This window comes from Chiloscyllium plagiosum, unplaced genomic scaffold, assembly GCF_037043375.1.
Source record: "Chiloscyllium plagiosum isolate Xiang-an unplaced genomic scaffold, Cpla_swu_hap1 HiC_scaffold_17, whole genome shotgun sequence".
Taxonomy (NCBI): Eukaryota; Metazoa; Chordata; class Chondrichthyes; order Orectolobiformes; family Hemiscylliidae; genus Chiloscyllium; species Chiloscyllium plagiosum.
The window spans coordinates 73,804,446-73,830,663 of NW_028270155.1; the positions used below are offsets into that span (position 1 = coordinate 73,804,446).

The 26,218-nt window shown below is 40.6% G+C and overlaps 1 protein-coding gene across 7 annotated transcripts in view; it reads right to left on the reverse strand.

Annotated features, from left to right (window-relative positions):
• fcsk (fucose kinase) overlaps positions 1-26,218 on the reverse strand; it is a 387,175-nt gene that overhangs the window by 269,424 nt on the left and 91,533 nt on the right. For 2 of the 7 annotated variants that reach the window (XM_087996075.1, XM_087996076.1), the window contains one exon: positions 26,101-26,184. The exons of the other annotated variants lie outside the window; for them this stretch is intronic. The gene's annotated coding sequence lies outside the window, so the exon portion shown is untranslated. The remainder of the gene's footprint in view (positions 1-26,100; positions 26,185-26,218) is intronic. 7 annotated transcript variants of the gene reach the window in all.

Here is a 26,218-nt window from a genome sequence, read left to right on the forward strand (position 1 = left end):
GAGCTATTTAGTGACTGACAAAATAATACCTGGTTCTTGCCGAGATCTTTTGCCTCTGTAAACTAATTAACTTATACTCAAAATAAAAGCAAAATACTGCAGATGCTAGCAATAAAAGAACCCAGAAACATCCACAGGCATTGACTCCCTTCCCCCATTGGTGTTCCATCTACAAGGTACATTACAGACATTCACAAAACCTTCCAAACCTACAAACACTTCTACCTCGAAGAACAAGGGCAGCAGATACATGGAAACATCACCATCTGCAAATTTCTCTCCAGGCCACACAGCATCCACACTTGGAAATATAATGTAGCTTCGACACTATTTATGGTTCAAAATCATACAAGTCCTTTCTGTTGTGGACAACTTTTCATCCCAAGGATTGTAGCTGTTCAATGGAGCAGCTCATTACCACCATGTTCTCCAGGGAAAACAAATGCTGGCCCTGCTGGGACTATGTACAATTACTGAAAAAACAAGTATCATCATCATTAAACAACTCAGCGCTCAATTTTTACCATCCTGCGTGTAACATCCCACTTACAGTATTACCCATGTTTCATCAATGGTATCATCTGTGTACTACTGCCCTCTGTTTTGATTTCTCTACAGCCTGCAATTTGGTTGGGCACTTCTTCTGTCTCCTATGTGGTCGAAAATCATGTGAAGGCTCCATTCCAACATCTCACAAGATTGTCATGATTGATGTACATCATTTACATTGTGCAAGAGAAGCAACCAATCACATTTGTTGATTCTAAAATTGATCTTTCAACCCTCAACTACTCCTTGCTGTCTTGAAAAAAATTGTCCATCACAAACAGTCAGTTTCCATATATATGCTTACACAACCTAGCATTACTTCTCCACCACCACTCCATATTAAGCTGCCTCACTTACAAAAAAATAAATTCAGTCAAGACAAAGCCCTATCTCTTCAACGGAAATGAAAAGCAGATAGGTATATCGATGGTTGGCAATCACTGCTGTCAATTTTATATTCCACTGTAGCTGAATTTCAGCTTTTATAAAATTAGAATAGTCACGAAATGCCTTGCTTTATCAGTCATCCTCAGAAATAAGTGCAGAAATAAGGAAATTAAGTACAAGCTGGTTTTTGATGAGTGCGGAATTCTGCAAGGGATGGAGGTGTTTGTTTCCTTTTGCTTTTGTGTTTTGTCCTTCTTATAAGTTCATAACATAAGGGAGAAGAATTAGGCCATTCAGCCCATTGCATCTGCTCCGCCATTTGATCATGGCTGATATGCTCCTCATCCCCAATTTCCTGCCTTCTCTCCATAACCCTTCAACCCATTACCAGTTAAAAATCTGTCTAACTCCTCCTTAAATTTACTCACTGTCCCAGTATCCACTGTGGCTTGGGATTGCGAATTCCACAGATTCACAACACTTTGGGAGAAGTAGTTTCTCCTCAACTATCTTTAAATTTGCTACCCCTTAACTAAAACTATGACTTCTCATCCTAGAATGCCTCACAAGTGGAAGCATCCACCCCATATCTATTTTATCCATACCTTTTATCATCTTGAATACACCAATTTGATCTCCCCTCATATTTCTAAATTCCAGAGAGTATAGGGCTAAATTGTTCAATCTCTCTTCGTACGACAAACTCCTCATCTCTGAGATTAATCTAGTGAACTCCTTTGAATTACCTCCGATGCTACCACATCTTTCCTCAAATAAGGGGATCAAAACTGTGCCATATTCCAGGCGTGGTCTCCCCAATACCTTGTATAGTCACAGCAACACATCTTTACCTTTATATTCTATTCCTTTAGCTATAACAGCCAACATTCTTTATTTTCTTTATTCAAAGTTTGTGAGAAGATTTGGAGCTCGGGTGCTCGTGGTTGTGGTTGTGTTCGCCGAGCTGGGAATTTCTGTTGCAGACGTTTCGTCCCCTGTCTAGGTGACATCCTCAGTGCTTGGGAGCCTCCTATGAAGCGCTCTGTGATGTTTCCTCCGGCATTTGAAGTGGTTTGAATCTGCCGCTTCCGGTTGTCAGTTCCAGCTGTCCGTTGCAGTGGCCGGTATATTGGGTCCAGGTCGATGTGCTTATTGATTGAATCTGTGGATGAGTGCCATGCCTCTAGGAATTCCATGGCTGTTCTCTGTTTGGCTTGTCCTATAATAGTAGTGTTGTCCCAGTTGAACTCATGTTGCTTGTCACCTGTGTGTGTGGCTACTAAGGATAGCTGGTCGTGTCGTTTCGTGGCTAGTTGGTGTTCACGGATACGGATCGTTAGCTGTCTTCCTATTTGCCTTATGTAGTGTTTTGTGCAGTCCTTGCATGGGATTTTGTACACTACATTGGTTTTGCTCATGCTGGGTATCGGGTCCTTTGTTCTGGTGAATTGTTGTCTGAGAGTGGCTGTTGGTTTGTGTGCTGTTATGAGTCCTAGTGGTCGCAGTAGTCTGGCTGTCAGTTCGGAAATGCTCTTGATATATGGTAGTGTGGCTAGTCCTTTGGGACATTTTCTTTATTATCTGTTGTACCCGCATTCCTGTTTTCTGTGGCTCATGAACAAGTACACTTACATCCCTCTGCACTGGAGTACTCTTTAAAATAATAGGTCACCTTCCCATTTTATTGACCCAAATGCATGACCTCGCATTTATGTACGTTAGACTCCATCTGCCACATTTTGGCAATTTGTATTTCCTCACTGCAATTTACCATCCTTTCTATTTTTGTGTTGTCTGCAAATTTGGCTGTACAACCTTCTATCCCTGTATCCAAGTCATTAATGTAGATTGTAAATAGCTGGGGTCCAAGGACCAAACCCTCAGGCACCCCACTAGTTACATATTGCCATCTAGCAAAAGAAATTATCCCGACTTTCTGTCTTCTGCCCATCAGCCAGTCAACTATCCAGACTAATAACCAACCTTGTGAATTAGCCTTTTGTGCAGCTCGTTATCAAATGCTTGCTGGAAGTACAGAAAAATTACAGCTCCAGCATCCCCAATATCCACTTTGATTGCTACATCTTCAAAGAATTCTAGCAAATTAGTCAAAGATGATTTGCCCTTCATAAAACTATACTGACGCGGGTGGATAGCATTTTGACTTTCCAAATGTCCTGATATTGCTTCCTTGATAATTGATTCTGACACTTTCCCAATGACAGATATTAAACTAACTGGTCTATAATCTCCCACATTTTGCCTTCATCCTTTTTTGAACAAGGGCGTTAGGTGAACCATTTCCCAATCCACTGGAACCTTTCCCGTTTCCAGGGAATTTTGGGATATTGTAACCAATGGATCTACTATCTCCGCAGCCACTTCCTTTAATGCCCTGTATCTCTGTTGCCACTTCCTTTAATATCCTTTCTTGACCTACAGAAATAGGTTCTCGCTCTCCTACAAGTAAAGGAGCTAGCTCTTTGGTGAGCATCTGTTAAGTGGTTAAGATCTATTCTATTCTTAAGGTTAATCCAACATAAAATGTAATAAGAAGTTAAGCAACAAAAATAAGTGAATAGGACAATTAAAATCCATTGAGGAGGGTAGGACAGGTGATGTGGGAGCTTGTGGAAGTTTCTGGATATTGTTGTGAACCAGGTAGCAGGCATTTGAAGTTTGAGCAGCTTTGGCTCAGAAAGCTGGAAGTTGAATTACAATCACTATACACATTAAGAATTCTTTGTACCAGGAGGCAGTCTTACCACTTAGGATGGGGTCTTCTGATTTGATCAGTGGCCAGAGACAGGATGTTTGACTGCAAGTGAATAAGGTAGATGGACCCAGAAGATAAGAGTGTGACTCTCTGCAATTGTCCAACACATTTGAGGTTCTCCCAGCCAATTCGGATGAGAGCAGGCACTGCAGGGTAGATGCACAAACTGATCATGGCACCATGATATAGGAAGCTACTCAAGTAACAACAGAAGTCTTGGTTGTAGGGCATAATATAAAGTAAGTGGGACTGACACTGTCATCTGCAGTAAACAACAATGGTCCAGATGGATGTTTTGCCTGCCCAGTTTAAGGGTTCGGGATATCTGCTCAGGATTGGAAAGGAAGACAAACAATATAGGTAGAGCTAGGAATGATGTTCTGCTTCAGGATCATGAGGTCTATCAGCACTAAATTAAAAAGCAGAACTTTAAAAGGTTATAATTTCAGGATTGTTATCTGGGCTCTGCGCAAATTAGCACAGGGCACTTAAAATATGAGAGGTGAATGCAATGGTCAAAGACTTGCCAAGAACTCAGGATAATAGGGCATGTACTGCTGGGATAATCTACAACGGAACTATGCTGGACTAGAGCTCTTGCGGAGCGCATAACTAGGCAAGTAGAACGATGCAGTACATCAAAGAGTAAAGGTAAGGTAAAAGGAACATAATATTATGGAGAATGATGGTCAGAGAGTCACAGGAAGGGACAGAGAGAGAAAAAAAATGAGGAATGCACTAACATTAAAGACTAGGTGCTGTGAAGATAATAAACAAAGGCTTGGTACCTGAATATGTTAGCATTTAAAACGAAGTAAATTATTTGAGAGCACACACTGAAATAAACAAATATGATAGGCATTATAAGACTACAATATAACAAGGATTGGGCCCTCATTATTAAGGAATACCTGACATTCAAGGAAGCTAGGTAAATGTGAAAGGGTAGCACTGTCAATCAAGGATGGCATTTATGCAAAAGCTCAAGATGACTTTGATTTCAAGAGCTCAAGATGTTGAATCAGTTTGAGTGGAGATGAGGAAAGGTAAGCTAAGAGTGGGAGTAATCCATGGGCCCCTCAGAATAACCACAATGTGGGACAAAAGGTGTTTAAGATCAAGGGACGACAATAATCATAGGTGACTTTAGTCGGCATATAAATGGCAAAAATCAGATTAGCAGTCATCACCTGGATGAGGAGTTCATAGACATCTTGAGATAATTTTTTAGAGCAGTAGACATTGTGGAACTGATCAGGGACTAGGTTATATTAAACTTGGTACTGTGCAATGTGACAGGATTAATTCCATAGGCACCCCCTTGGGAGAAACAACCACAACATGCTTGAATTTTACCTCCAGCTTGAAAGGGAAAGATATAGAGTCTAAGTTGCGTATTTTAAAGGATAGACCGAATGAGCCACAGTGAACCAAGACACTGAAGGGGATATTTCAGAACACTAAGAACAAGTATATTCCTACTGCAGGTTTTACCTCCGTAATGTTACAGCCTCAGTAATGGACTATTGGTGGAAAATCGAATTTGTTGGACCATAGGAGGTCGCTTTTTTTTTTAGAAACAGGAGATTTTTAAAAACACTTAAAAAAAGCATTGTACAACATAAAGTCAAATGAAAAACAGTTACTTCAGAGAATACAGAAGGTCTCTCTAACTGTCAGTACAGCTCCAGAAAAATGGAAGAACTGCTATAGGACCCACCATCCATGATCAACTAAAGTAGTTAGGGAAAGCATCAAACCTACGCAAAATTAAGTGGCAGGTCAGATAATTGGTCAGAACACAAAGAGAATGTCTGAAAGTTTAATCTGGACTAAGAAATTAGAGAATGAGAGGAAGCTAGCTAGTACTATAAAAACAGATAGCAGGACTTTCTACAAGTATTTAAAAATGAAAAGATTAAGTCACGTGAGTGCTGGTCCTCCAGCAAGTGAAGCTGTAGTTATCACAGATAATAAGGAAATGGCTGATGAAATGAACAAATATTTTGTTTTTATCTTCACTGAGAATATAAAAACGGCTAGGAAAGCTGTAAATTAGGTGATAGAAGAGTGGGAGGTATTAGGTGAAACCACAGTCACAAGGTTAAGTGGAAGTAAATAAACTAATGAAGCTGTGGCTGACAAGTTCTCTGGTCCAGATGAATTTCTAAGGTCTTAAAGGAGGCACCTAATGAGGCAACTGATGCTTTAGTGTTAAATTTTCAAAATTCCCTCGATTCAGTAAAGTTTCTTTTAGACCAGAGAATAGCATATACAACCCCTCTATTAAGGAAGGGAGAAGGGTAGAAAGAAGGAAACTGTAGGCCTGTTAACTTGACATCTGTCATGGAGAAGGTGTTAGAATTAATGATCAGAGGTTATAGCTGTGCACTGAGAAAAAATATACAGAATCATGAAGATGTACAGCACTAGGTCCAACTCTTCCATGCCGACCAGATATCCCAACCTAACCTTGTCCCACTTGCCAGCACCCGGCCCATATTCTTCCAAACCCCTCCTATTTATATACTCATCCAGATGCCTTTTAAATGTTACAATTGTACCAGCCTCCACCACTGCCTCTGGCAGCTCATTCCATACACGTACCACCCTCTGTATGAAAAGGTTGCCCCTTAGGTCTCTTTTATATCTTTCCCCTCTCACCCTAAACCTATGCCTCTAGTTCTGGACTTCCCCCACCCCAGGGAAAATACCTTGTCTATGTACCCTATCCGTGCTCTTCGTGATTTATAAACCTCCATAAGGTCACCCCAGCCTCTGACACTCCAAGGAAAACAACCCTAGCCTATTCAACCTCCCTCCTGTAGCTCAAATCCTCCAACCCTGGCAACATCCTCGTAAATCTTTTCTGAACCCTTTCAAGTTTCACAACATCATTCCAATAGGAAGGAGACCAGAACTGCATGCAAAATTCCAAAAGTAGCTGAACCAATGTCCTGTACAGCCGCAACATGACCTCCCAACTCCTGTACTCAATACTCTGACCAATAAAGGAAAGCATACCAAATGCCGCCTTCACTATCCTATCTACCTGTGACTCCACTTTCAAGGAGCTATGAACCTGCACTCCAAGGTCTCTTGTTCAGCAACACACTCTAGGACCTTACCATTAAGTGTATAAGTCTTGTTAAGATTTGCTTTCCCAAAATGCAACACCTCGCATTTATCTAAATTAAAGTCCATCTGCCAGTCCTCAGCCCATTGGCTCATCTGATCAAGATCTGAGGTCACCTTCTTTCCTGTCCATTACACCTTCAATTTTGGTGTCATCTGCAAACTTAGTTCACATCCAAATCATTTATATAAATGATGAAAAGTAGTGGATCCAGCACCGATCCTTGTGGCCCTTCACTGGTTACATGCCTCCAGTCTGAAAAACAACCCTCCACCACCACCCTCTGTCTTCTACCTTTGAGTCGGTTCTGTATCCAAATGGCTAGTTCTTCCTGTATTGCAAGCAGTCCAACCTTGCTAACCAGTCTTCCACGGGGAACCTTGTCGAATGCCTCACTGAATCCATATAGATCACGTCCATCTCTCTCTCCTCATCAATTCTCTTTTTTTACTTCTTGAAAGAACTCAATCAAGTTTGTGAGACATGATTTCCCACACACAAAGCCGTGTTAACTATCTCTAATCAGTCCTTACCTTTCCAAATATCCTGTACCTCAGGATTCCATCAAACACTTTGTCCACTGCCAAAGTCAAAGCTATGCCGCTGATAATTTTATCCATCTCAATCATGACCCCTCCCTCAATCTTCTCTGCTCCAGGTAAAGCAAACACAGTTTATTCTACCTCTCTTCATAACTAAAACTCTCCAGCCCAGGCAACATCTTGGTAAATCTCCTCTGCACCTTTCCAGTACAATCACATCCTTCCTAGAATGTGGATTTAGAACTGCACATTTGCTACTCATTATGCACTATGGGTGTTCCATCGCAGTCTAGATCAATTTCTTTCAAGTTAATTCTGAGTGTTAGAAACAAGTTGTATATGTATTTGGATTGTATTATTGTTCTAATATTGTATTGCAAAGTTTATTGCTGTTTGTTCAAAACAGTGAAACCTTGTAGGCTTTATTCTCTATGTCTCCAATAGAACCCATCTTTTGTCTACTTTGATGAAAAAAGCAGAGTATTATTTAAACAGAGAATGATATAAAGAACGGGTATACAGCATACTTGCCTTCATTAGTCAGGGCATTGAGCCCATAAGTCAGCAAGTCATGTTGCAGCTGTATATGACTTCAGTAAGGTTACATTTGGAGTATTGTACTTGGTTCTGGTTATCACATTACAGAAAGGATGCGGAAGCTTTGAAAAGGGTGCAAAAGAGGTTTACCAGGATGGTGTCTGGGTTGGAATGTATTAGATATAAGGAGAGGTTGAACAAACTTGGATTGTTTTTGCCAGAGTGTCAGAGGCTGAGGGGCAACCTGATAGAAATATGTAAAATTATGAGAGGCATAGATAGGGTGGGTAGTTGGAGTCTTACTCCCAGGGTAGGAATCAAAATGGCAAATACTGGAGGGCATAGGTTTAAGCTGAGAGGGGTACAATTTAACAGAGAAGCTTTTTACTTTTTGAGGCAAGCTTTTTCTTTTTACAGAGGGTAGTAAGTGCCTGGAATGTGAGATGATTGAAGTAGATATGTTAGTAAAGTTTAAGAGGCATTTAGACAAATACATGACAGGCAGGGAAGAGAGGGATACAGACCACGTGCACATAGATTGGAATAATTTAGAATGACATCATGGTCGGCCCAGATTTGGTGAACCAAAGTGCCTGTACCTTACTGTTATATGTTCTATGTTTCATGACAGGAGATTTTCAAGGTGCAGAGGGACCGTATGATAATGCATGAGTCACAATAAGTTAGAATGCAGATACAGCATATGAATCAAGAAGGTTAATGGGATGCTACCCTTTTATTACGAAAGGAATTTAATATAACATTTATGCTTCAGTCATTTAGGACATTACTGAGAATGACATGGGCAGGGAGCAGAGGGAACAGATCCTTAGAAAACAGGCGTCAGGTTTAGATAAAGGATCTGGATTGGCGCAGGCTTGGAGGGCTGAAGGGCCTGCTCCTGCGTTGTAACTTTCTTTGTTCTTTGACATCTTAAATACTGTGTGCAATCTTGGTCTCCTTAAAATCACAGATTTGTTGAAGCAGGTCATACAGTCCATTGAGTCCACATCAGCCCTCCGAGCAGCATCCCACACCCCCCCCTACCCTGTCCCTGAAACCCTACATTTTCCATAGTTAATTCACCTAGCCAGCACATCCCTGGACGCTATGGGCAACTTAGCATGGCCAAACCACCTAATCTGTACATCTGTGGACTGATGTAGGGAGAACATGCAAATTCCACACAGTCTTATTTAAGGAAAGATGTAAAGATATTGAAAGTGGTTCAGGGGAGGTTTACTGGATTGATCCCTGAAACGAGTGATTGTCTTATGAGGAAAGATTGGACAAACTAGACTTGTTTCCATTGGCTTTAGACTTGATTGAAAGATTCCTGAATGCCCTTGACGAGGTGGACACTGAACGAACGTTTCCTCTGTGAGCCAGTCCAGAACTAGGGACCATCCTTTTAGGACAGAGATGAGGAAAATTCCTTTCTGAGAACTCTACCTGGGAAGGTACTGGAAGCAATATCATTTAACATTTTTAAGACAAAGACACATAGATTCTTGCTAGACAGTAGAATCAAATGTTGATGGTGGATGGAAATGAATAATTAGAAAAAAAGAACCCCAAGTTCTTATTGAATGGCAACAAGCATGCTCCAGTTCTATCTGTATGTATGTTCATATTTAGAAGCCATAGAAGGGTTCAGCTACCTCAATCATATAGGACCACAAACTATGACTGAAATCCAGCAATTACTCACAAACAGCTAGCTTCACTAAGTTAGTCTTGCCCCTGGATTTTAACAAGCTCTACATCTTGCTCAAATCTGAAAAGCAAATAATATTTTGGGTTTCCTGCAGCCCTACTCACTGCTGCAGGAATGGTTCCTGGCTTCTTCTGTGCCACCACAGTTTGCAGAACCTTTCCTGAGCCTTAACCACAACACTCAGCTGTACCTACTGACTCCTAGAACTTGATCCTAAGTTCTGAATGCACAGATCCAGTGGCCTATGTCGTCTCCTCATCAACAGGGTTCAAAAGTATTTTCTCTCTGGGGAGCCTGTCCTTGTCCTCCCTCTTACTGTAGTGCTGGAAACTGTGTTTCATGACTCCTTAACTGTGATGAGTGACCCACAGAAACTTTGCAACAAGGTCAACCCTACTACTGGACAGAATTGAACTTAGCAACCCAGTCAAAAATAACACCCCCTTGAAACTTGTCTGTTGTCTGAATGTTCACAGAGTGCTGACTCTAGGATAAAATGCACACAACAAAATAGCCCTTTGTCTACTTAAATTTTCACTTCAGCTAATCTGATAATGTTATCAGCAGAGACTGGGAACATGATGCAGTTTGAATTGACATAGATTAATAGTAATCCTGGAGTCTCCTGCCTTCCCCCCCCCCCCCCCCCCCCCCCCCAACCACACCCAAGCCCCCTGTCCTAATTTCATACCTTCACTTCAGAAAGAACAAACTCTTGCTATAATATGACTATGGCATCATTTGCCTGCATCTCAACAAATCAGTAATTCTTCATTTTTTCGGGGGTAGGCAGATGAAAGAGAGAGAGAATCGATATTGTCCAATTCACCAAGCAATTCCACATAGAGGAAAATAATTAATCTTAAACCTATTTTCTAATTCCGCCATTGTCTCACCCCCTCCTGTATCTATACTCTCTTCCAACTACCAATCCCTCCTCGTTCTAATCTAAGTATATTCCCTTACACAATGCTGATTTTTATTACTCTGCCATTGGAAGGAATCAAATTAGCTGCATTAGCCCTAATATGAGAATTCACTCTGTAAATGTCACCTCCTAGAAACATACCGAATATGAAAAAACTTTGATCTTAATCTGACAATACTACAGTGAAGAACTTTGGATGTTTGACTATATGAAAGGCAGAAGTGAGGACTGCAGATGCTGGAAACCAGAGTTTAGATCAGAGTGGTGCTGGAAAAGCACAGCAGGTCAGGCAGCATCTAAGGAGCAGGAAAATTGATGTTTCGGGCAAAAGCCCTTCATCATGAATATATGAAAGGCACTACATCACTCCAAGTTTTTGTTGGCCACTAATCAGTCCCTTGGTTGAACTAAGGTAATGAATCTGCAAATTTCAGGTCTATTTCTCTCACTGGATTAGAACAATATTAGCAGTGCCTCTATTCAGACTTAAAGGTTTAATTTTGAGAACGTAAACTTAAGATTTATTCAGTGTCTTGCAATGACTTCTGAAAGGTCCAACATGCTTTACCACCCAATGTTGTATTTCTGAAGTGTCACTCCTGCTGCACTGTAGGAAATTTGAAACAAATGTACTCACAGTAAGCTGCCACGATGATCAGATAATGTAATTCAGTTATGTTAGTTGGTGATAACACTGGAGAGAACACTCCTGCCCTTCCTCATACAGTGTTATTTGAATTTATAGTGTCCAGCTGAGGGCTAGACACAGTCCCAGATTAGCAGCTCATCTGAAAGACTGACATGATCATTATTCATTTTCACATGGTCTTCACGCACTTCCAGATGTTCAGAATAAAAGGAGTAATTACCATTTCTGAAGACCACGGTAAAACATATAATCTGCCGTTTTCTAGCCTTGCATTAAATATCTAATCACCAGATTCTTTGAAGGGCATGACTGCTTATATGGACTTGTTTGCAAACTGTGGTTAATTCACTTTCAATGGAGGTGCATAAGATGGTTTCTGTTCAACTTGATTTTAACCTTTTTCTACCTAATACAATCTCAGAGTTAGCCAAGCCATGGTACATAAAAGGCAGCAGTACACAAAGGCATTTCTCCAAACAACTCCCTTATCACAAAAAGACAATGCAAATAACCTGCATTATAATTTGTAAATCACTGACACACATGGTTTACAAAGAGAATCATCTTGCAAGAACAGAAAACTGTTCGCTATTACTAGTCTGTCCCAATCTTGGAAGTCGTGAGCTGCTCTTCATCTTACCTTATCTGATGTTCATGACAAGCACTGCATTGGCTGATGTGGTCCTTAATCTCATTACTCACATAAAGGCCTGCGCAATACTACTGTTACTTTCCTCAGACTGAACTTGATTCCTTTATTACTTGCATCAGTATCCTTCAGATTTTTGTTTCTCATTTCCTTCAGGATGATGACTCAAGTTTCTTGGTACAAAATGCTTTCTTGGGCAATCACTTCATCTCTACATATCCAATATGTTCAGATAGCACATTTCCTTAACGGTTTCAGCCCATTCCTTCATCACGACTTCCTGTAGTACTCGGAGATTTGCATCTTTTATGTAGTTAGCTTGATCTCAGCATACTGCTTGTCCATCAAATTCAGTATAGGTTGATGACTTCCAGAGCACGTTATGTTGTTTGCTTCATCCAAGATCTGTGAAAACATCTTTGTAATTTATCAGTATCAGTTCAGCAATCTACAGTTTGGTGCCACATAAAACTCTCCAAATCTTTTCTGGTACATGGCCAGTTACCGAATTAAGCTACTGACTTGTTTCAGATGAGAGGAGATTTTACTGTCTGGAACTGCAAATTTTCTTTGCTCCCTCTACACTGTGGTCTCAGCTTACCATGTCCTCTTTATTGGAGCATCACTTCATCACATAGCCTCAGCTTTACCTTTGATGGTTTCAATTTTGAATGGCCAACTTGAGCAACTTCGCAAAGGTGTATGAAGATCAGATGTTGCGGGTTGCCTGGTATGTATCTGACACTTCACATTGCTTTTTCCTTCTGCAATCTTCATGACAAAAGTCACAAACCATTCATCTCGAACTTCAACAGAGGCAGAGACAATCTGGGGTGTTGAGGGTTTCATCAGAATCACTGACATCTCTTTGGCAACCATCTTTTCCTTTCCAACACAACACTTGAATGTACAGTGAGCTAACATCTTGCAGTGAGAGCAGTGCTTTCTTCTCAGTGGACGTGCTTTCTTGACATTTGAGTTCAATATATATTTACTAACCTTGACCATGTTGGTAGCCTTTTTGAGAAAAGTTCTTTGTTTTCTCCACTGTTTTTAGCAGGCAAGCTGCCTCTCAGCACAGTATAAAATCTCACATTAACACTTTTTAGATGGTGATTAAATACTTCAGCGATTCTAAAAACATCAATAACTTTATGTGAAAGCAAATTTCTCTCCTCATACCAGACACATTTTCATTGCAGGATCTCTTTTCCCTAAGAAAATCTCTGACTAGATTGCTCATCAGTTGCCAAAACTCTCAAGATTCAGCTATACGTTTCAGTGCAATTGAAGAATATACTCTGCAATGTGCCTGGAGTCATGAACATACCTCATGTCCCAGACAAACATCTGCAGGAAGTGTCACCAGCTGTACAAGCCTGATCTCTGGTTTCAGAACTTGAACAGAGGCTGGAGTCACTGCTGTGCATCCAAGGGCAGAGAAATGACATTCTCTGTCAACTGTGCAGCTGCTCCAAGGGTCCACGTACACAAACCAGCATACCAATTGCGGTTCTAGAAGTTGCTGCTGCACATGGACCTCAGAGGCCCAGGCAACCGGAAAGAAAGTTAGAGGGATCATTGCAGAGGACTGTGTGGATAGCATGTGCAGAGAGGTGGACACAATGCAGCCTGGAAGCATGCATGCAGAGAGGAGTTGGGTGACTCTGAAGCAGTCTAAGGAAATTAGGCAGGAGACGTAGGTGTCCCCTGGGTTTCATGCTTGCCAACTGGTATATTGTTCTGGAAACTAGTAAGGATGATAGTTCCTCAGTCAGGTGCAACCAGACACAAGTCCATGGCAGCAAGGACATTTTAGTTGCATGAGGCTTTGAAGGAGAAATAAAAATGAAGGGCCAATAGTGATAGGGGATTCCATACTTGGGATCAGACAGGCATTTCTGCCAAGTGAAATGTGACTCCAGGAAGGTGTGTTGTCTCCCTAGTGCCAAGTTCAAGTATGTCACAGAGCTGCTGCAGGACATCCTTCTAGGCGAAGGTGGTCAGCCAGAAGTCATGGAAATATGTTGGTATCAATGACATGGGTTGGAAGTAATATGAGGTCCTGAAAGCAGAAATCTGAAACTGAGGCAGGAAATTAAAAAGCAAGACCACAAGAGCATTAATCGCAAGATGACCCCCAGTGGCACATTAGGTAGAATAAAAACAGAAGGATTAATTTGCTCAACATGTAGCTGGAGAAAAGGTGTGGGAGGAAGAGCAGAAGTTTGAGGCACTTTGACCAGTTGTGGGTCAGGTGGGACCTGTACAAGCTGGACAGGTTACATCTTCACTGAACTAGAACTGGGACTGATATCCTTGCAGGGAGATTTGCTAATGCTGTGAGGATGGGTTGAAACTAACTTATCAGGGGGATGGAAACCTGAGGGAAACCAAAATTGGAATGGAGTTGTACTTGTAACAGGAAGCTGAAAAGATACAAGGGAGAGTGAAAGGCAGAAGAAACAAAGCCAAGCATGGGGGTATGCTGTAAATGTGGAATGATGTTAAAAAGAGTTAAGGGTGCTCTAAAATGCACAGTATTTGTAACAATACAGATGATCTGAAGGTACAAACAGATGTATATGGGTATGATCTAATTATCACTGCGGAAACATGGCTACATAATAACCAGGGCAGGGAATGAAGACTCAAGGTTACTTGACATTTAATGAGTGTAGACCAGAAGAAAAAGGAAGTGGAATGGTGCTAATATGGAATGAGAGTGGAATATTAGTAGGGGAGGCTCTCAGGTTGGAAAATATTGCAATAGACATTGGTTGGAGTTATAATTAGCCACTAAATAGCAACTGTGGGGGAAAGTAATAATCAGGAGAAGTTTGTTGGATGTACAACACTGTTATCATAGATAAAAAATTGAAGGAAATTAATATTAGTAAGAAGGTCATACTGGAGATATTAATGGGGTTGAAAGTTGAAAAGTTAATATGACTAAAAGTTGGTAAGTGTTCAGAACCCAAAAGTCTACAATCCAATGTTGAAGGCAGCATCGAGAGAGACAGTCAATGCATTAGTATGTAATTACCTTCAAACTACCATATATTCTGGAATGACTTTTGCAGATGGGAAGCTGGGAGGTCACCCCTCTATTTAATACAAGCAGGAAGGGTGAAAAGAAAAGAAACAGGGAAGTAGAGACCCACCAGCCTTTCATCAGTAATAGCCGAAATTCTCAAATTTATAATAAAAAACATGATGAATGTACATTTGGATAAAAATGATCTGACTGGGCATAGTCAGTATGAATTTGCAAATAGAAAATCATGTTTGACAAACTTGGAGATTTTTTTGAGAAAATTTGAAAAGTGGGAATCAATGTATGTAGTATAGAGTCATACAGCATGGAAACAGACCCTTCGGTCCAACTCGTCCATGCCAACCAAGTTTCCCAAACTAAACTAGTTCCGTTTACCTACATTTGGCCCATATCCCTCTAAACCTTTCCTATTCATGTGCCTGTCCAAATGTCCTTTAAATGGTGTAACAGTACGTGAATTGACCACTTCCTCTCACAGTCCATTCCACATATGAACTACCACAAATCACTTTTGAATCTTTTTCCTCTCACCTTAAAAATGTGGCCACTAGTTTTGAACTCCCCCATCCAATGTTTTGACTTTCATAACACTTTTTATAAGGTTCCCTACAGGAAGTTCGTTATCAAAACTGAAGCACATTGTACACAAGGTCAGGCACTGGGATGGATTAAGGATTGGTTAATGAACAGAAAACAGAGAGTATGAACAAATGGGTCCTTCTCATGCTGGCAGACCATGACTAATGCAATACTGGAAGGATCAGTACTTGGGCAGTTCACAATAGATATCAATAATTTGGACATGGAGACCAGGGACATGGTACAATGGTAGTATCCTGGCCTTGAGACCAAGAGTTCTGGGTTCAAGTCCGACCTGAAAGAAGATTACAAAACATTGAGAGGTATAGATGGAGCTAATGGTAGTTGTCTTTTTCCTGGGATTGGGGTTTCGAGACTTGAGGGTACATTTTTAAGGTGAGAGGAGAGAGATTTAAAAAAGACGTGAAGCAATTTCTTTTTTACACAGAGGGTGGTTTCCTTGTGGAACGAACTTACTGAGGAAGTGGTGGATGTAGGTGCAATTACAATGTTTAAAAGACATTTGGATAGATACATAAAAGGAAAGTTATGGAGAAATATAGGCCAGGAGCAGGAAGGTGGGACTATTTTAGTTTGGGTTTATGTTCGGCATGGACTAGTTGGACCGTAGACTCTGTTTCGGTGCTGTATGACTCTATGAATCTAAGTCTCACCTGCTCCAGGAGTATGCAATAACATTTCTGAACAGATTAATCAGAAATTATCTGGATGTGCAGACCAAATGCAATATTTCCAAATTTTCAGATGCTTCAAAGCTTAGCAAGACTGTGTATTGAAGAAAATATAAAACTTTTCAGGAAGATTTGGATGGGCTTTGTGTTATCCAAAGATCCTTAGACATCACATCACAGCACAGGAATATTCCAAATATACACAAACGCTTGGAATTCATTTCTCATTTTCTTCAATTTCTACAAGCCCCAGCTTCACTACTCTTTATATCCCTGCTTCTTTTAAAACATTTCAGCTCGACCAGAAGGTTAGTGTTTGTTTTTGAACTGGGTTAGATTATTATATTTCCTCATTAGTGCTATCTGCTTTCTATAAATTAGTTTGTTTTTTAAATTTATTTTCTAGTGTTGCTTCTCACTGGATCCTCCCTTGAGATCTAAAGATGTTTTTCAAATGCAGCCGGAGGGATTTTGTACCAGCTAAATACTCAGCTATAACAAATCAGCATTAAATTTCTCATCTGCATCATGCACAATGTGGAGAGGTCAACTGAATTATTTTTATAGATCTCCTCTTTGGTCAGGGTTCTTCAATTTTTAAGTTTCTTTTCCCCTTTGAAATAGATGGGTGGTTTCCCCCTACAAAAACATCTGTTTTGTGAAGTCCAATTTAAAAATGACACACTGCAAATTCTTCAGAGTTAAAACAAAGTAGGGTCCAGAAAGTATTCAAAACCTGGGGGACAGTTTTCTCCAGATATAAACAGAGACCTAAACAAGTATTAGCTGGAAAATGAGGTGAGGAAGTTGATTTATATACTATGATCTATGGTAAATTGGCAACATCATCATCTACTTTAGACAGCTGGCATGGAGAATACAGAGTTAAGTAAAATCAACAAGTATACATTATTGTAATAGATGTGGTTTTTACAAATAATGTGAGTTATACACAAAACCAGTCACAAATTAGATTAGCCATTCATGGTAAATCTGAATGAATGTCATTTTACAACAAAGGTTGCTTACATTTAAAAAGATGATATTTACAGCCCATCATTACTTTAAACATCCACTTTCTCCACATACTTACTGCAGTATACTCAGCAGCAACATATTAAGGCATCTTTAAGAGCACCTCCCAAACATATACTTTCACCACATAGAAACAAGGGCAGCAACTGCATGAATATAATGCTACTTCCAAATTCTTCTTCCACGTTATGCTGCATTAGGATTATACAAATATTGATGCTTCTCTATCACTGCTGGGCCAATATTCTGGAACCCGCTAATTAACAGCACTGTGGAAACATCATTCCTAGATGAACTGTGGGATTTAGAAATGTTGGTCTTTTTAGGCTCAACCAGAACAGGTCCAGAGTTGATTGAGAGCAGGTAATGTTTGTTGGACTTTTGTACTTAGGAACAGAGTTCAGAAGGCTTTTGTGGTGCAATGGTGGTGACCCTACCTCTGAGCTAGGAAACTCAGTTCAAATCCGACCTGCTCCAGAGCTATGTCATAACTTATTTGAACAGATTGATTAGGAAATATCAAGACAAGGGAAGATTGTGACAGTGAATTACCCTAAACAAACTGCTGGTAGTGGTGGGGGTATCTAAAACCAAAAAGGAGCGAAGACTGGGGACTCCTATGGATCAGTGGTAGTGTTCCTACCTCTGAGCCCGGAGGCTTGGGTTCAAGTCTCACCTGCTGCAAGAATGTGTCATGACATCTCTGAACAAGTTGAGTATAATATTTTTCGGACCACAGTTCTTAGGGCTCCATGGCACAGTGGTATTTCAGACTAAATTGGACTGAACCCTTTTGGGAAAGTAGGTACACTGCTACCTAATCCAAATTCATCTCATGAAGTCACATCTGAGGAAAAGCATCAATTCCAAGTCTAGACTTGGTTGAAGCCTTTAAGCTTTAATGAAGGCATCAAAATAAACAAAAGTAATTCCAAGACGTGGAATGTCACGCAACAAGTGTAAACATTTTAATTTCCCTTTGCTTGTCACCTGGCTTTGCAGACTAGAATTTTTAGACTCAGAGGAAAATAACTGTCAAATTTATATTACCTCATAACCTAACAAATAATAATTATAGGTAAATGTAACATTTTAACAGTGAAAAGTTACAAGACAGCCTTCAGTGACTTTGTTGATCTGTGCAAGATTTTTAATTATTTACATAAAGCATAATAATCAGTATTTCTTGCGAAGCATATACTGGGCTCAGAGGTGTGCAAATTCACTAGAATGACACTGAGCTAAGAGGATTAAACTATGAGGAGAGGTTGCCAAGATTAAGGGATGCGTAAGTAAAGCATTTCGCTGATTAAAGGATTTGCTAGGGATAGACAGTGAAACTGTATTTGCTGGCATCAGAGTCCAGCACGAGGAAACGTAACTTTAAAATCTGAGCTAGCCAGTTCATGGTGATCAGTAAATTTTTAATTCCAGATATTTTTATTGAATGCAAATTCCATCATCTGCCATGGCAGGATTTGAACCCAGGTCCTTGGAATATCCACTGAGCTTCTGGATTAATCTAATACTACAAGGCCATCATTTCCTTGGTGTGGAGGAGACAATGGACTGGATCTGCACATGCTGTGCAGTAACCAGCTCCACCTGCCTCTTCAGCCTGAAGTTTACATCCCCACCCGTGCTGAGTCAGCTCCCTAATAGTAGCTTCTTTCCTGGTCTTAGTGTCCAGTCTTCCCCCATGATCTGGATTATGCAATCCTGTGTGTCAAAGACAGACAATTGAGGTTTGTCATTATTCAGCCCTGACAACACCACCCCACACTGCTTATTCTAGACAGTCCTTCAGTTGCCAGTCCCTGGTCGATTTGAAGGAGGAATCAAGGAGGACAGTGTGATCAAACAACTTCACTAACTGCAGGGATATGGAAGCCAGGTCTTCTCCTTTGGCTTATGAGCCCTCAAAACCTCTGGTGTAGTTGTCAGGCCACTGATATCCCAAAAACCATCATCAGAACCTCAAACCTCCGCTGCGGACTTGTTTAGACATTTGTACCTTTTCTCAGGAAGTCTGTTTGACTCTCCACCTGCTGCTAGTGGTCCCAGAGCAACTTCAAGGACCTCTGCTCGGCACTCTCCCTCACAACTGTCACTTAGTGCCGGAGGTTCTATCACACCTAGCTAGACCAAAAGGCGGCTATTTTCATCAACATCCGACTCTGCAAACCCTGTAGAGAAGTCCACCAAGATGGTACTGGTGACATCATAGACAATATGATACTCAACCTCACCAAACAACAGCATAGAGCTCCACAAGCAGACCTCAAGTACCTCATGCAAAAAACAAATTCGAAGTCTAAGTATTGGAATTTGACCATGGGCAAACAGAGAGAAAATTTAAAAAGCTAAAAACCTAAACAAAATTCAATCCTCATTTGACACAAATTCATTTTTAGCAAGGATTTCAGGACAATGATCAGGAGTGGAAACTCTGGCTAATCTTGCCATTTTGCAGCACCCTGCTCTGAATAGTCACAGGAATGATCACTTTAGCTGCAATTCTCCATTGAGTGAAGTTAAAGTTTAGAATAGATACTGTACCTCATCTTCAAATTACATTGCAGTTCCAAAGAATTTCAATCCACTTGATGAGAATGATCTACCTTTCATCAACCCATTTTGTCTTAGACAGAAAAAAGAACTGCGGACCTGCAATTCAAGAACAAAAACAGAAATTGCTGGAAAAACTCAGTTGATCTGGTAGCTTCGATGGAGACAAAGTAGAATTAATGTTTCGGATCCTGTGACCCTTCTTCAGTTTTGAAGAAGGGTCACTGTACTCAAAATGTTAATTTTGCTGCTGGGCTTTTCCAGCAACTTCTGTTTTTGTATCTGCCTTCAATTCAGCTGCTGGATGCTTTTATGGTTAATCCTTTCTTAATAGGTTTATTGACATATTTTCCCAAATTACAAACATAAAGCAATAGTCCAATGACTATCTCTAAAATGTTTCTTTTTTCTGTACCACTAGCATGGCAAATTTTGTTTTTAACTTGTACCCTATCAATCGGGGCTCTTGATGAACCAGCAAATATATACCTCAAATACCGCAATCTACCGCAATGTCTGAGTATTTATGTTGTAAATAAATATAACAATGATGCGTATATCTACCGCATTATATTTCTATTACTTACCTTGTGTTTTTACATAGATTTTTTGAGGCATGTTGGTGTCTCGAAGCTTCACTTGGGCAGAGCTTCCTGTGGTTATACGTATCTCTTGATTATCCAGAATATTTGATCAACCAGCGCACTCCTGGTCCTAATAGGTGCCGGTTAATAAAACGTTCGCTATATCTGCATTAGCTTGCTTTCGGTCCTCTGATACTCCATCTGTTTTAACTGTCTGCAAATTATTTGCCAATGTTTCTTTTAGGCACTAATTTCATCCAGTAGCCCCATTATCAGAATCAAGTGGTTCAGTTTATTATTGACCATTTCACTAATAACCACCATTTAATCCAGGTATCTCCTCTTACAATACTTGCCACATGTAACTGCAGAGCACGTCTTTGTAACTCTAGAGATGTATTGTCATTAACTTATATGCATAAACATCAAAAGCAGTGCACAAATGAACAAAATAATGTTTGTACAGAGTCTTGTTCAAACCTATGAGTGTCAGCACTGTGCATTGTTTGAACTCATTGTCAAAATGCTGGAGTCACAGAGATAGAAAGTACAGTAAAAGGCCCTTCAGCCCATCAAGTCTGTGCCTGGTAAAAACAAGACCTAACTATCCTAATACTATTTTCCAACACCCGGCACACAGTTTTGTGTACCTTGACATTGCTAATGTACATTTAAATATTTCAGTGTTTGTACCTCTAATACACTGACATGCAGTGAGCTCTTTGGGTGAAAAAGTTTTTTTCTCACATGTCTTCTCAACCTTCTGTGCCTTACATTAAATCTATGCCCCTGGTCATTCATCAAGGGAAAGATTTCTTCATGTCTACCCTATTACCCTCATAATTTTATGCATATCAATCACGCTCCCCTCTCAATTTCCACTGCTTAAAGGAAAACAACCCCATACTGTCCAATTTCTATTCATAACTGAAACTCTCCAGCTCAGGCAATATCCTGGTAAATCTCCTCCATACCCTCTCCAGTGTTATCACGTCCCTCCTAGAACATGGATTCCAGAACTGTACTTAATACTCGAGCCGGAAACTAACGAACATTTTATACTGTTACAGCATAACCTCCCAGTTCTGTGCTTTGGCCAAAAAAGGTAAGTATACCACATGCCTTCTTAACCATATTATCCATCTGTCCTGATATCTTAAGGGACTGGTGGACATGCATACCAAGGCTTTTCAGATCTTGGTGCTTCCCAGGGTACTATTGTTCATCATGTATTCCCTTGCCTGTTTGGCCTGCCCAAGTGCATCAACTCTCATTTACCTGGATTGAATTCCATTTGCCATCAATCAACCCATCTGACGAGCCTTTTGTATGATGAAATTCATTGTTGTAAGAATAGATAGGATATAGGAGGAAAATTAGGCCATTCGGCCAAGGTCTGCTCTGCCATTCGATCATCGCCGATATGTTTCTCACCCCAATTCTCCTGCCTTCTTCTCCTTGTAACCTTTAATCCTTTTATGAATCAAGAACCTAAATAGCTGTGTCTTAAATTCACTCAATGACTTGGCTTCCATAGCCTTCTGCGGTAATGAACTCCACAGATCAATCACTCTCTGATTCCTGCTGATTTCAGTTCTGAAGGGACATCCCTTCACTCTGAGGTTGCGCTCTGAGGTCCTAGTCTCCCTTGCCAATGCAAACATCTTCTCCACATCCATTCTATACAGGCTTCTCATCATTCTGTAAGCTTCAATCAGATTCCCCTCTCATCCTTCTAAACACCATCAAATACAGACCCAGAGTCCTCAATCTCTCCTCATATGACAAGTCCTTCAATCTGGAATCATTTTTGTAATCCGCCTGTGGACCCCCTCTGACACTATCAAATCCTTACTGAGATATGGGACCCCCAACACTGTACACAATATTCCAAATGCAGTCTGACCAGAGTCTCAAACAGCCTTAGCAGTACATCTCTGCTCTTGTATTACAGCCCTCTTGAAATGAATGTTAACACTGCATTTGTCTTACTAACTGCCAATTAAACCTGCATGTTAAGTTAAAGCGAATTTTGAGCTAGGATTCACAAATCCCTTTGTGCTTCAGATTTCCAAAGCCTTTGCTCATTTAGAAAATAGTCTATGCCTCTATTCTTCCTCACAAACTTCATACTTTCCCACATTATATTCCATCTGCCCTTCTTTGCCCACTCTCCTAACCTATCCTTCTGCAGTCTCCCCATTTCCTCAAAACTACCTACCTCTCTACCTGCCTCTGTTTCACCTGCAAAATTAGCAACAATGCCCTCAATTCCTTCCGCCATATTAGATTAGATTAGATTAGATTACTTACAGTGTGGAAACAGGCCCTTCGGCCCAACAAGTCCACACCTACCTGCCGAAGCGCACCCACCCAGACCCATTCCCCCTGTGTTTACCCCTGCACCTAACTCTACTGGCAATTTAGCATGGCCAATTCACCTGACCTGCACATTTTGGATTGTGGGAGGAAACCGGAGCACCCGGAGGAAACCCACGCAGACACGGGGAGAATGTTCAAACTCCACACAGTCAGTCGCCTGAGGCGGGAATTGAACCCGGGTCTCTGGCGCTGTGAGGCAGCAATGTATAACGTGACTAGTTGTGGTGCCAAGACTGACCCCTGAAAAAGACCACTTTATTCCCACTCCATGCTGTCTGCTAGTCATCCAACCCTTGATCCTTGCCAGTACCTTGCTCCTAACACCTGGGGCTATTAGTTTATTTAGCAGCCTCCTGTGTGGCATCTTCAGGAAATCCAAATTGATCATGCCCATTGGCTCTCTTTTGTCTAGTTTTCTTGTTACGACCTCATAATATTCCAACAGGCATGACCTCCCTTGATGAAGCCGTGCTGACACAGGCCTATTTTACCATGCACTTCCAAGAACTTAGCATTCTCATCCTTAATAACGAACTCTCAAACCTTAAGAATGAACTGGTCAGGCTAACTGGCCTGTAGCTCCCTGTTCTCTGCCTCCCTTCTTTCTTAAACAGGAGCATTACATTAGCCATTTTCCAGTCCTTTCAGACCCTCCCTGACTCCAGTGATTCGCATAAAATTACCGCTGATGCCTCCACAATCTCTTCAGCTATCTCCACAATGTACTCCATCTGTTCTGGGTGATTTATGCACTTTCAGCCCTTTCAGCTTCCCCAGCATCTTCTCCTTAGGGTTGACCATTACACTTACCACTGCACCTTGAGTGTATTAGTGCCTTCATTTGTGAAAACTGATGAAAAGTATCTATTCAGTTCCTCCGCCATTTCTTTGTTCCCCATTTACTACTTCTCCAGCCTCATCTTCCAGCAGTCCAATAACCACTCTTGCTTTTCTCTTAGCTTTTAGATATCTAAAAAACCTCTTGCAATCTTCTTTTATATTACAAGCTAGCTTACAGTCATATTTCATCTTCTCCCCCCTTATTCTACTTCAGTTACCCTCTGGTTTTTTTCAAAAGCTTTCCTAATCATCTTCTACTGTTCTTCATTACATTGCATGCTTTGTCTTTTGCTTTTATGCAGTTCCCGACTTCCCTCATCAGTTATGGTTGCCTCGTCCTCCCTCAAATCTGTTTCTTCTTCCTTTGGAAGGATTTCCGCTGTGCCTTCCGAATTACCCCTAGAAACTCCTACCATTGCTGCTCCATTGTATTGCCTGCTAGGTTCCTCTTCCAATCAACTCAAGCCAGCTCCTCCCTTATATCTTTGTAGTCATCTTTAGGTAAAGTGTGTTGCAAACTAGCATTCTGTGAAAATAGTAACATTTGGGGAACAGAGCTCCAAAAGGCTGTTCCATTTGACGATTCCAAAATATTAGTTATATTCAATTCTGCCTAAGAAAAGGGATAGGACCTGTTGCAAAGTTTTCAGTAGGATCCTCAGGACAGTTCAACAGTCATTGAAGAGACTTCAAAAATAACAGGCAGCAAGACTGAACGTCAGTGAGACACAGATAGAAAGGGGGCAGACTCTAGGTTAGGCAGGTCTGCAGTTAGTTGTGCAACTAAAAGGTAACTGAACTATATAAGGTCTATATAGGAAAAGGGACAGCTAAACAGCTCTGCGTTATGAGGATTCAGGGAAGTCCTAGGAGCTTTGAGCGGCTCAAAAGAAGCCATTACACAATTAAAGTTTCAGTACAAAGAATAGAGTTTGAAAGCCCACAGGCAATAACAGCTTTGTGTAACTAAGCAAGATTAGACCACAGGAAAAATTCAGTAAATAACAGTATTGACTTTAAGTTCCCTCTGAAAAGATAGAGTTATGCCTATGATTAAGTGCTAGAGTCCAGTTTCTAAGAACCCAGGGATTTGTAATCCCAGGAAAGGAATGTAGACGACTAGAACATGAATCGTTATTGAGGCAGTCCACGACGTAGTGGCTTTTGAGGGAATTTTACGGCCAGATTGTTGAAAGTGAGAAGTCGTAACCTCTTATGAGGTTTTAGTGATTTCTTTTGAGCGGTCTAACCCTTTCTTATGACAACAATCTTTGTATATTTATGCTTTATTTGCAATAAACCAGTTATTGTTTGCTGAAGAAAGAAACTTGGCTGAAATATTTCTGGTAATATTCTAGAAGCATGGGAAAAGCTACACAATTGGCCATACCACCATTCCAGTTAAATTTGATTTTTTTCATGACCAGTGGAGGAGTCAGACTGGAAAGAAATTGGTGTTCTCTTCCAACCTCGGCTGTAACATTTGTGTGAATTCATTCATATTGGCAATATGCCTGGTTTGAACTCAGGAGTGCTCTGCTGATGGACTGTGAACTGTCTGAAAATGGTTGAATTAGACTATGTAGAGAATACAGCGTTCCACTACAACATTTCTCAGACTTTCTCCAAATGGATCAGGAGTCACACAGCTTACTTCTAAATTATAAAATCATTGTAATATTCATAGTATGCTGCACGTAAAAACACTTTAATAATGCTTTTAAAAACTCAGGCATCTAATAGTGAGATGAGTTTGACTGCTTCTCACTGCAGAGTTTGTCTATCCTTGAAGAATTATCTTCTAACTACATACCCAACTGCCCCTCAGTTCACACCAGGCCTACCTCTAGCTGCTCACATGACTTAATTTTGACCTCGCTCTTTGGGTGGTTGCCATCTATAAAGTCAGCCCTGCCAAGTAAACACTTTTAAAGTACTACGCAGATCCCAGGTAGCTTCAAGTGGCACATAGGAGTCCAGGGACACAGCTTGAGAACCAGTAATGTAACAACCTTCAATGTAGTATAACCAAATTACAGTTTCCAGGCAAACACTGGGCGATTATTATCCTCCCATTCCTAGTAACACTAGAAGTCTTAATTACACAGGGCAATGTTATTAAATGAAATGGAATTATCCTTTACTCACTAGCAGCCCACATCTCTAAATGTAGCACTTCGGTTCTGCACCACAACTTTTAGGTCAATAATGAAACAAGTCATTTGGCACGTTAATAACAGATTGGAAACAATCCAATTATAACAACACCTAATAATTCACTGCCTTTGTCTGAACTATAACAGGTGGTCAAACATTGAACTATTAAAGGTAACTTTCCATTTGGCTGAGCAGATAATTGTGCTGAATGTGAGCCATGCAGACTAGAAATGCCCAAATTCAACATCCTACATTGCAACAATGCCTATGATTCTTTATCTGTTTCACATGCTTTGAGATGCAAGGCAATGATGACAAGCACTGTTTAAATGCACCTTTTTGTTTTCTTTCTGGCCTGCACTGTGTCAGTTGATCGTGGTCAGGACAACAATCAGGACCTTATAATTGGCTTCAGCAACCTGGGTAGGATATGAGGAAAGAAACATCAGCTAT